The sequence below is a fragment of the Bidens hawaiensis genome, unplaced genomic scaffold (assembly GCF_021521415.1).
Source record: "Bidens hawaiensis isolate Kalapana, Puna unplaced genomic scaffold, B.hawaiensis_p1.1 tig00016709_1, whole genome shotgun sequence".
Taxonomy (NCBI): Eukaryota; Viridiplantae; Streptophyta; class Magnoliopsida; order Asterales; family Asteraceae; genus Bidens; species Bidens hawaiensis.
In genome coordinates this window covers 154,671-168,382 of record NW_027492530.1, presented here as the reverse complement: position 1 = coordinate 168,382, position 13,712 = coordinate 154,671, and positions in this window count along the sequence as shown.

Below are 13,712 nucleotides of genomic sequence, written 5' to 3'. Positions count from 1 at the left end.
GTATTATATTATTATTATTCCACTAACTCAGTTAATTTACCTGACACGAATATTATATTTAATATTATTTCTAGAAATTTCGGGATGTTACACAACCCAAACATGATGATACCAATTGTAAGTCCCAAATCTGGATCACTATAGTATGATATCAACCCAAACACGATGTTAGTGCGAATCCTAACACAGTGGTGATTCAAGAACGAGATAAAAGAACAATATGAATATAATAAACACGTAATACTCCAAATGCACACGATTATATTATTAAATCGTCTAGTACATGATATTACCCAACTCGGTATTTGCTCTCTAGAATATGGTGGCTATCAAAGTGTTCAACAACGTCTAACCCTAAAATAATTAAACATTAACTATATTTAGGGTTGCCATAAAAGGCCCAAAGCCCAAGCCCAAATAGGCCTAAACTAGCCTGACCGAAATCCATATGGATTTCGGTGTTACTAGACAAACCAAAATCCATAGGGATTTCGGTATTTCACCATCACAACCATAATGCAATTCTTCAACTCATCTTCGTTTATTTCAGTTTAGTCTTGATCATGTCGTGGCCTTTTGATATGCGTCAGTCTAACTAATTTTATGATCCAACATGTTGGATTACGGTTGGAATTTCTTGACACCCCTATCTTTTGTGATAATGATCTTGCCATTGCAGTTGTTAAAAATCCGGTTCAACACTCAAAAACCAAGCACATTGATATTAAAATACATTTTATTCGCGAATGTTACGACCGAAAAGTAATTCATCTTGAGCAAGTTCATATTGATAATAATGTGGTAGACTTATTTACAAAACCGGTCGAAACAGCCAGATTTAATGTGCTTGTGAGTTTTCTTAAAATGCTTTGTTTCGAGGATTGAGTCTTTTTAAGTATAAATTTGTACTTTCAAAAACTTTGCACATATTTAGGGGGAGAAAAATCAAAAAGTCAAAAATAGTGTGTGCGCGTTTTTTTATTTCTTAAAATAAAAAAGGCAAAAAGAGCGTGCGTGCGTTATTCTTCTTTGATTAGTCACTTTCCCTTAAAATTATGTCGGCTACTCAAATTGAAGGACATATACTTGTATATGTTTGGTCCAGTCATCTACTCGTAGATTCACAGGATAGCCATTTACCTAAATACTGAAAGCATCCGGGGCGATTGTGATGTGTTTTGTGTTTTGAATTCTTTCACTTAAAATTATGTCGGTAACTCTAAGTTGGAGGGACATGTATTCTCATATGTGTTTGGTCTTTTTAACCACTTGTGAACATACGGGAGAGCCATTTACCTGAAAACTAAGAGTGACCGGGGTGACTGAGTTTTAAACTGTCTTCTGGGAAATGATATGATTATTCAGTTAACAGCTTTTTGAAGCTTCAAAACATTTTTCAAATGAAAATTGATCCAACCTTTGGAAAATGATAGAAAACTTGTTTCTATGTGCCTAACGAGTGAATTTATTAAGCTTAAAAGGCTCTAGAACAGTTATTGATTTGTATGGTAGCTTTCCCTGATGCATAAAAGTTGAAGTGATATAAACTAAATATGCTAAACTTACTGTGGAGAGTCATTTGGAAGAAATGTGCATGCCTCCATATACAACTCTCCGAAGGATAGGCAGAAAAGCAATTACCCAGTCATACACGAGCCTGTTAGTGTCTTGATCACCAAAAATATTGTGTTGTTTTACTTGCTTAAAAAAATTAAGTTCATTGCATATATGTATATATATAAATTAAAATCTCGTTTTCAAAAGCTTAGAGGGGTCAAACTAGAACTACATGGGTGGGGCATTCAAGTAAGTCCTATACACCTTGAATGAAAGGCCTGTAAGTTCGGACGGCTTGTAATTCCAGCGTTCAACCTTAAAGCTTAAAGTTTTCCTATTTACAAAATTTTTGATCAAGCACTAGGGGTTGGAGTCAAATTGGGGTGATCTGGGAAAGCCAAATACACTTTGAGAAGAGATAGGAGGCATCACAGGTCCATCAATGATGTCCATCTAAGATTTATGCCTACATGAACCTAATCCATATCACTGACGCACTGAAAATCATGCTAAGTTCGCTATACCTGCTATCAACCTGCTTCTTTATGTCATAATAACGCTGAACATGAATCCTTGTGAAAGTACCTCAATCAATATTCCATGTTCTGATGTTTTCATAATGGCGGCGTTTTTATCAAAAACTGAAATTTGATCCCAAAATTTCATTAAATTACAAGAAGACTGGTGTTACGTGTTATTTTATGTTTTATCATTTTTTTTGTTTTTTTATTATTTTGCTTAAATTTTTGTTCATCTCGAAACTACTCTCCTCGAATCAAGTGCTATAAACAGGCTAGTTTTGATTTAGTTAAAACCTTTTGGGCTTTGAGTTTGTCTTCTGGTTATCTTATAATCTGGTTTTGGGCTATGCTTCGGGTTGGGATCGTCTGGTTGGGTCTATACGGGTTCTTGGCCCACTAGGCTTGGGATATAAATGGTTTTGTATCTCAATTATTGTCCTTATTTTCAAACCATTCTCTCTCTAAAGATCTTATCTGGCCGAAAAACCTAACCCTTGCTATTCCAATCATATTCAATCTTGTCTCAGTGTTCCTTGATTCATCAACAGGTAATGAACACACTGAGTAAATCGTATGATTTTAAGGAGATTTAATTGATTTGATACATGTGTGGGCTTGAATGAGATGTAACAAAGACGACTGCTTGGGTCCTTGCTTGACGATTCATATAATGAACCCACATAATGTTGGAAACGGCTTATAGTTAAAGTCATTGTCAGGTTCTTGGGGATTTTAATGCAGGTTTATTGGTCATGGGGTTCTCGGCTTGGTCGAAGAAGATGATACGTTTTACGAGGCCGAACTCAAAGGGTTTTTCTTCCCTGTTGGTTTAACCGAAAACTATTGGCCAAACAAAGAGTTCTCGATTGACTCTGTTGATCGATATCTCTAATTGGTGACCGAGAACCAGTGTTCTCGGTGTGACTAGACAGAAAACATATTTCCTTTAACTGAAAACTCTTTCCTTTGACCGAAATCCACCTGTGTGAACAGAAAACAACTTTCTGGACCGAAATCTATTATAAACTCATTACTATGTTTCATTTATGGTCCTTATGACTTGTTTTGTCACAATTGGTCCTAAATGTTTGAAAAAATTGAAATTTATGTCCTTAATAATTGTTGTTCAAGTTATGTAAACATTTGCTAACTTGACTCGATTGTTGCAGTAATGACTGTTCAGGCATCACTAAAGTTCTTTGATACTCAAAACATTTTTGGACACTTTTTTGATCATCCTTTGGACCACAAGGAGTTCAAGTTCATGATCGTCGGTCTCAACACTTGCAGGATTTCTCACGCTTTACGAGAAAATCCTGTCATGTGAAAGAAAATTATCACCGGATTTCTGGAATCATGCTTCTATCAACCAAAGGGGAGCAGGTGGAGCTGTTACTATAGACTCCAAAGTTCAGAAGAAGCCAGTCATCATCTCGGAAGCCATTGTACGTGAGGTACTATTATTTGGGGATCAGCCTGATTACCCAACGGAATACTCAACCGACGCTATCACTGAGGTGTTAACAACAATGGGTTACGAGGGATCTTACCCTCCTGCAATCAAGAAGCTCTTTCATCCGTACTGGAGGTTTTTGATCCACACGTTTTTCACTTGCGTGTCTGGACGTAAAGGAGGGCCTGATGAGATTAGTCACACTCAAATGTCTGCGGTAGTTGCTTTGATCATGAACTTGAACTACAATTATTCCAAATTCGTGTTCGATGAAATGATAAGTAACTTGAAGGGGAAGAAAAAGGAGATGTTTCTTATGTATCCCAGGTTTCTGCAGATGATCTTTGATTCCCATTATCCTGATCTTATAAAGTCTGTCGAGACGCAAGATATGAAGTCAATGAGACCCAACACCTTTGGGTTGATGAAACAATCGAGGAAAGGGCCAAAGTTGTTTACCAGGGCCTTCACGATCTGGTCAAATTCGGTAAATTTGCTAAAACTGAGACTGTACCAGTTAGTGCTCAGGTTGCTGAAGAGCAGGTGACGCCAGTTCAGAGGCGTGCTGCTGCTTTTAAGGTAATTAAAGATGATGAAGAAACTAAACACTGTGAACCAAAAAATGTTCCGTCTGCTGAGCAATTAAGGGATTTTGAGAGTTTCAACGAATTGCTACAGTCGACTACCTTGAAGCCTCCTTAAGCAGTTACTGTGAATGAAGATGATGATACCCCTGAAGAACCAGCCGCCGATCTTATTCCACATAAACGAAAGAAGAAAGATCTGAGACCTGGCGTGCTAGTTACTGAAGCTACAACAACAACATGAGTCAGAAGTTCCTAAGACTCATGTTGACACAAACTGCTGAGCCTCAAACACATGAACAGATGTTTGATAACATTGCTCAAGAGTTTGATTTTGAGGATGATCTTCCACATTTTGCTGAACCATCGGGATCGTCTGACCCGATTAATCAGGGTCAGTCGAGTTCGAGTGCTGCTGATAAGATTGCTCATATTCTTGCTATGCAAGATCAGTTTTTTCAGAATAAGGGCAAGGAGGTCGTACTTGAAGCTGAACCTGTGGATGTACAAGCTTTACAACGTAGAGTCTTTGAACTTGAACAAGACTCGGTTGTTAAAGATGTACGTATTCAAGAACTCGAAGCTAGAAACTCTGATAAAGATTCCAAGATTAAAGAGATTCAGTCCAGCATGGGAGGATTAACTGCTATGTACCTATACCTCCAACAGAAACTTATTCAAAAATTTGGAAATGAATTCAAGAGCAGTGATGATGTAACATCAAAGACTCCCATCGTTGATCAAGGTGAAAGTTCCAGTGGTCGTCCTACTACAAATATAGATGAATCTGAGACACTGGAACAATATATTTCTGCACCTCCAATGACAGATAAGAAATCAGACCGACTTCAAAAGAAGATAATGATTATGAAGAACTCAAATCAGAATGTTGAATCTTCTGATCACCCAGATAGATTCATTGTTAATTTTAAGAAGGGTTTTTCGGATAAATATGGTGATCGTTCTGGGGTCATGTCTTGAGGCTTTAATGCTGAGAAGAGTATGTGGTGGGCTAAACGAAGGTCTGGGAACACTGAGTACTACAAGAAAATGAAAGACTTCGGATCTTGGACAAAAGTGGATCTTAGTGACCTTATCAGTGCACCATTCCACAATCCAACTAATGATAAGAGATGTACTGAATTCTGGAACTTCCTGAGGAACCAAGTTGATAGAGGCTTCCCAAAAAATGACAACTGTCGAATCATTCTTAAAGAAAGCTAAGGGGGTCAAGGATCCAAGGACTGGAAAGACCATGGTCAATGTAATGTGGCCTGCAACAAACAAGGCCAATCATATTCCATTTGTCTAGTGCAATACCAGATGGGACCTTGGAAAATATGAGGTTATGGATGTTCGACAGTGAAACTGCTACCGTTGTCATACGTTTACAGAAGGGTAAAGGGTAGTATGGGTTTGTTGATCCGAGAGATTTGCTCAAGTTTGGAGAACATGATATCAGGACTCTCAGCACCTTCCAAATCATTGTTGATCCAATTTTTGAAGATACTATGAAGGAATATACAAGAAATTAGAACGGGTTTTTAGGCAGGAGGATTAAAGGATGCAGATGTGGATATCATGGAGCACGACTAAAGGACGAAGATACAAACCAAGGGGAAGATTGTTGGGTCTATACTTGGTGGTTTGTACTTAGTTCTAGTTTATTGGTTTTGGTTTTGGTTTTGGTTTTGGATTATGTATGTAAATCGAGTTCCTTTTGTGATGTCGGTGGGCTTTGGGCTTTATGTTGGGCTTGGTTGTTAGCTTTCCTATATATAGAAGATGTGTATAGGGTTTGTGGTTGGTCGTTCATATTGTTTTTTTGGTGAACGAGTTTGTGTAATCAAGTGCTTAAGCACCCGACATTAATACAACGTGTGTTTTGAAGCAAGATCCCGTGTTCTTTACGTATTGTTATTAATTGTCTTGAATCACCCTACATTATATTCCTCAATAACGTTGGTTTGTTGATATCATATTGCATACTTCTGGTTTCGGGACATACAATGAGGAAGATGAAAATAAAGAAGATGATGAGGTAGATGATCCTCATTATAGTTTCGATGAATCGCACGGTGGCAGTAATGGTGATGGAAATTGTGATGGTGGTGGTAATGGAACGAGTCACCCACATGATGACTCGGCAAAGGATGTTGTGACTGATGATCCTGCCAAGAAAATAAGAGACGTTGATGCTGCATTGGAGGAAGAAACTGCCTCCATTTTTAGCGTTGCTATTCATGCAAGTACTTCGTCACAAGCTCAAGAAGCCGTGGAAACTGATGACGGAATAAACTACTCACCGAACCCGGACACACCAGTTCGTGGAGACAAGACGGATCAAACTCAGGAGCCGGTCACGGTGATGGATCTTCCTGCAACAGGTGGTGAATCTTCTTTATCGTCGAGGAGAGGAAAGAAAAATTAGAGACCGTCTCTACCCCTATCTCGATGACTCCCCAATCCTCTACTGCAAATGGCACGCGACTAGCAAGACGTGGGCAATATGTCGTGCCAATAGGGATCTGACCTACATGTACTACACCGACATGCATACATTGTCTGATCTGGACATGAATTATTTCAAATGATTTGTAGGTCAAGGTGCAAGTGAAAAGGACCTAAAGGAATGGAAGAACGACTACCCTAACTTCAAAATCAACAAGGGTAAGTCGTACTGTCATCCAACTGAGATTCATCCGATCTTGGGAAAAAAGGCTTGGAGATACAAGACCTACAAGGATGGAAGGCCAATCTACCATGGAGAACCATGTTTGCCCAACATCTTTCAAGACTTCATCTTTTGGGAATTCGACTACAACATCGGGGAAGTTCTCATCCACTGCAAATGAATGCACTTTCTCCGCTTCTTTGATGAGCACGAGCTGGCCGCCTTCAGCAAAGAAGACCTGTTAAAGTTGTAAAACTCTTCACTGGGCACAGTCGAAGACATTCGTTGTGTAACATCCCGAAAATTCCAAAATAATATTAATTATATTACTTAATAATATAGGGAAAGTTACTCGGGTTATCAGGAAATAAATAAAAGAATAGAGGTTGGTATGGGTCGGGCTAGTGTCGGGTAATGGACGTGGGTCTTGGACGTGGATTAATTGAGATGGGTTAAATGAGAATGGGATTTCAGGGATATAAATACCCCCAAAATCCCAAAATATCTTCATTTTCACCAAACTCCCTAACACCCCAAAAACACACACACACACCACACACCTACCGCCGCCGGCCGGCCGAGCCAAGGGAAGAGTCGGGCAGGTCCGAGAGAGAGAGATTAGTGTACTAGCAAGTAAACGAGATCCAAACAAGCCCAAAAAGGTATGATTCTTGACCTTTAAGGTTTAAAGATCCAAGCTTTTTAGTGTATAAGCGACCGAAGATGGTCGGGAAGCGTAGTGGGTGATATTGAACCATAGCAAGGGCGTTAAAAACGCTCAAAATGCTGGAAAGAAACCGAACAGCGGCTGTCTGGGTAACTTCGCCTGCATCTGGGCAACTTCGCCTTCAAAGCGATGAACTTCGCCTGCAAGCTAAGTTCGCCTGATGAACTTCGCCTGCAAGCTAAGTTCGCCCGATGACAACTTCGCCTGAGGCCAAGTTCGCCTAATTGATAACTTCGCTTACGGCCAAGTTCGCTTGATGACAACTTCGCCTAAAGCTAAGTTCGCCTAAGGTTTAACTTCGCCTAAAGCTAAGTTCGCCTAAGGTTTAACTTCGCCTAAAGCTAAGTTCGCCTAAGGTCTAACTTCGCCTAAAGCCAAGTTCGATTAGGAAGTAAACTAAAAATCTAATGAAAAATGTGTTAAGACAGTTAATGGAAATAAAAATTTTCCGTTAACTTGAGATGCATGTTAGTCATGCATCTCAAGCAATCATTCATATATTTCACATTATCCATATAAGGCATACACTTATCTCTTAGGATAAGTGTATTAACAAACATATTGAGTATGCACACAGCCCCGAAAACGTAACACATAAATGGGGCTAGAAACTCACCTGAACACGGTTACGTTCACCGTTAATCGTAATTCCTTTCTTCAGTTGTGCACGGCTGACTGTATAACAAGTATACGTATCAATTAACTATCACTTCTCATAATGTATTTCTATCTTTATATGACCCACAACGAACGGGGGTCCGGGGGCAGCGCCCCTGGCAGCGGGGTCTAGGGGCGGCAGCCCCTAGCAGGGTCCAAGGGGCAGAGCCCCTGGCTGGGGTCGAACTTGGCCGTAAGTTTTAATAAACTCTGATTTGAAGGACTGTGTTTATGAGTAAATCCGACGCTAAAGTAGGGCTACCGGGTTCGGGGCCTTACACGTTGAGACAACACTGACATGATAGTTGAGAAGTTCAATAAGTTTGTTCGTTTTCTTATTAACAATCAACTGTATGAAAATGACGGAGGCTTCGACAACGAGACCGACTGAAGAAGAAAGCTACCAGAACAAATACTAAAGACTGAAGGGAGATTGTAGTGGAATGTTTTATATAATAGTCTTTTGTATATGTTTGTTTCTATCACGATGTATCTTGTTAGCTTTCAGTTGTGTTTATTGTATGTTTGGGTCCGAAGCCATGTTTTGAAAGCCCATTGGGCCGTTAATAATACAAGACAAGAATGGTATGTATTGCACTATAAATAGTAGAACCATGCACATTCAAAGTAACCCTTTGAAAATACTTTAACCTTATCCTTTCCCCAACTCGCTCTTAACTCTATCTTTCACTCCTTTTCCGGTAATAAACCAGCACTCACAAGATCCGAGATCTCGGTTGATTACTAGTGATTGTCGCAAGCTAGTCAGTGAGATTGATTCAAGAACTAGTTGTTTGATCCATTCTTAGGACCTACAATGCTTATTTAATAAAACGACGAATTTTTTTTATTTGCATTATATTTTTCTTTGTACATTTTAGTTTGTCACACGATTTTTTCCAAAACATTTAAAGTATTGACTTGTGCATGGTAACCCTTTAAGTTTAGTTTTTACTCTTCTTGACTAGTCAACTAAACCCTAGGGAGCAGTCTAAAAATATTACAAAACTTATTTATTTCCCTCCCTTTCACCGTCGTCAACATCGACAACACCCCCCCCCCCTCTCACGATCCTTCTCAAATTGATCCTCAAACCAAGCCGTATAATCCGGGATTTGCTAAATCTTTTATTCTTAACCGACATGCTGTTGATCTATATGATTATAACTCGTAATCAACAGCTAATACATTCGATTTTGATTCAATTTTCATTAACTTTAACCACGGCTGAGTTGGAACTCGTTACACTATAAATACTTGATAAAATTTCAATTAAATTGTACAGCATACTCCTCATCATAACACGAAACTAAGCCCCTTTTCAATTGCAACCTGGAATTCATTCTAGACCGTCTTTGATTCAATGTGTGGCCGAAAACCCTAGTTTCTTCTTCACCTTCGATTCCTACTCGTATAAGGTAATCAATATATGGGTTATGATCAGTGTTGAATGCTCGTTAAAACCCCTCTGTCAATTTTAATCGACAGAGGGTGTAAGATCTTCAATTGAAGGATTCTTGATTTAGGTTTTTAAAGATAGGATACGAATTCGTAAATGTATATAAGTATAACTGTTTTCGATCTATAACCATGTTAGTCACTAGCCCAGTTGGCTGGTGCATATTTGTTAAAGCTTCTAAACCGGCCTTAGGCATGGGTTCGAGTCTTCAGGCCCGGTTTTATTTTTTTTATTATAATTTTATTTCTTTCTATTTATTTGTTTCTTTATTTCTTTCATTTCCTATAACTAATATCTTTAAAGTTAATGACCTTTTGCACTCACTTACGAACCGAACCTCATAAAGCTCCCAAAGATAATTTTGTCTTTTAAACGTTTTCCGTGTATAACTTATTATATATCTATAAATCTATATACTCTTTAGTTTAACCCAATATAGCTGTTTTTATAAATAACACTCATCCAATGAACTGATCATCACTAAAATTTTCAAATCAAGTTTTCGTTTAACACATGATATATATATACATATATATATATATATATATATATATATATATATATATATATATATTGAAAAGGGTTCAAATAAAAAACTATTGTTTTGTGAGAAGTGTGATAAGACTTTAAAATAAAGTACACCACCTAAATAGAACACTATAACATGTAAATAGGAAACTATACAACTTTTAGAACTACCAATCTCAACCACTAGTTCCAATGGCCTAGATTTATTCTTATGGTTCTCACAAAACTATTGTTTTTTACATTAACCCTACCACACACACACACACACACACACACATATATATATATATATAAAAGAGTTAAAATAAAAAAATAGTTTCCTTAGAATGGTAAGAAGGGCATAAAATTTGAAGTTTGGAAACTATGTAGCCTAAATCCTAGATCCTAGGAAATTATTGGACATTTTGAAAACTGTCCAAGCAAGCTTTGTGATAATACTTTTCCGAGCAAAGTTTGCAACATGTACTTTTATGAAGCAAGGTTTTAAAGAGAAAGATATTTTAAGGTATGCCACTCTTTTCTCCATATCGAGCTAGGTTTTAAAGAGAAAGATAGTTTAGATCTATTCTTGCTCTTCCTAGAAAACTATCTTTTTTTTTATTTTAACTTACCCTTATATATATAGAACTATGTGAACCATTTTGGACCACAAAAAACCCAAAAATAAAAAAATCATAAAATAAAAAAAACACAAAAATAAAAAAAAGTAAAAAAACCAAAATTCTTATTTTATCATCCCGGTTTCATAAAAAATAAAAACCTCGGTTTAGCTAAATTATATACACATATGTATAATATATACATATATGTACATTTACATGTGTTTTTTGTACACATGTGTATAATTTAAGATAAATGATACTGTACATAATGTGTATATTACGTAACTAAAGATTATATAAAATTATACATATGTGTATAATACGACGTTTTTTAAATTTTTTTTTAATTTTTTTTAATGAAACTGGAATGAAATATAAAAATTTTTGTTTTTTTACTATTTTAAAATTTTTATTATTTTTTTTTTTATGAAATATTTTTTAAATGTGTTTTTAGTGGTTCAAAATGGTTCTCAAAGTTCTCAATTTGCAAATGGTTCTCTTAGGATCCTTACCCTATATATATATATATAGAGAGAGAGAGAGAGAAATGATATTATTGCAAGAAATGTAAGAAATAAATATGGACTACTAGTTTTGTTTTAAGTTTTAAATGCTTAAAGCTAAATAAAGAAACTATTAATTATTCTCTTTCTTCAATTAATATAACTAATAAACCATAATACTTATTTATTTAATTAATATAACTAATTAAATTATTATAATTAGAAAATATTAAGAACTCATTTATTTTTATAACTTACGTTTTGTTTTTTGAATTTTTATCCTACACAAGTATAATTTATTCATACATTAAAATTTCTTTCTATCCAAAACTAATTTCTTCCAACTGAATATATTAATATCCATCAACTCATACTTACATTATGATGAATAATACCAAAAAACAATTTTACATGTGTTTGAATTAGATATCAACCAAAAAACATACAACTTACACAAAAGCGTATAATCTACACATGTTCTAAGAATAGAACAACATATAACCTACACACGAAAAACATTTAACCTACACACAAAATTCATCATCAATAAAATACACACGCACACGAAAACATATAACCTACACATAAAAAACATACAACCTACACACGAAAATTTTATCTTACACAAATACAATTTATTCATACATTACTTTCTTTTCAAAACCAATTTCTTCAAATTCAACATATTAATATCCATCAACATGTAGTCACATTGTGATGAATAATACAAAAAACTATCTTACACATGGTTGCATTAAATGTCAATAAAAAATATACAACCTACACAAAAACATATAACCTACACTTGTTATAAGAATAAGAAAACATATAGCTTACATGCGAAAAACATATGACCTACAGATGTGTAGGGTATGTGTATCTTTGTATAGTTTATATAATTGTTGATGTCGAATTACATATGTAAGTTATATGCTTTTTGTATGTTGTAAGTTTTTATTGTTCAAAACAAGTGTATGTTATATAACTTTGTGTAGGTTGTATATTTATTGAGCTTAAATACGTTGATATATGCTAATATATTGAGTGGAAATTATTTTTTTAATATAAATAAATAGTATTATATGAATAAATTGTATTTATGTTGAATAAAATGAAGAATGTGTAAATAAAAAATAAAACTAAAGTAGTGTTTTTATCTTTTTAATTATTATAGTTAAATTAGTTAGATATATTAATTAGAAATATTTATTATGATTATATTAATTGTATTAATTGGGGAGAGAGAGTGTGTATTTATTGTTGCATTTACATCTTTTTTATTTATTTTTAAATATTTAAAACCTAAAATAAAACTAGTGGCTCATATTCATTTCTCTCATTTCTTGCAATAATTTGATTTATTTCTTAAACTTAAACCTATATATATATATATATATATATATATATATATATATATATATATATATAGGGTAGGGTTAATGTAAAAAACAATAATTTTGTGAGAATCATGAGAAGAGATGTAGACCCTTGGATCTAAGATCTGGTGGTTGAGATTAGTAGTTTCTAAAAACCGTATAGTTTCCTATTTAGGTGGGTTTTGATTTATTTTAAAGCATTCTCACACTTCTCACAAAACAATTGTTTTTTACATTAACCTTACCATATATGTATATATATATATATATATATATATTAAATTAGCATTCTATTGTTAAAAATCGAAAAGTGATATATAAATCGTTTACGCTCTTAATTCAACTTTTGCAAAATTTAATATTAAATATACTTAACTTTTTATCTATCCCAAATTCTTTATAAACTCATTCTATCGTGTCTAGTTTGTTTATTCGATTAGATATTTATTTTATTTATAATTTAAAAGTTAAGGTAGAATTGTCAGGATTTCTCGCGTGACCAATCAATTCGCTTAAACCGTCAACCCAATACCATATTCCTTATTTCATGTGAGTTTACATACTTCATTTTTTACACATTTTGAGGGTAGCATGTATACTTTATTTACATTACTTACATTTTATTACCGCATCTATTCAAACACAATTCAATTTATGTTTATATTTGATGATTGCATGATCTATGACTATGCCCTATATGTTTAAGTGTTTATTTTATGTTGGTGGTTGGTATCTCATCCTCATCCTGTATGATCATATATTTACTCAAGTACATTGATTTTGTATCAATATGAATTAGTCCATATCTATTTAGTTGTTTACGTTTTCACAAGAATTCTAATGCTCATTATTTACATATATTATGATTTTATCTATACATATGAATTCATCATATATAATTTTTTAAAGAGAGAAAAATTAGCGTATCATGTGATTAACGATGTTTATGTTTCTCACTGTATCGCACCCCTCTAGTACATATAAATATAAAAGTTCACATATATCACATGGTTCCCATTTCTACTCCATCGTGGAAGAGGGAAATTCAATGAGACCTAAGAATTTTCAACG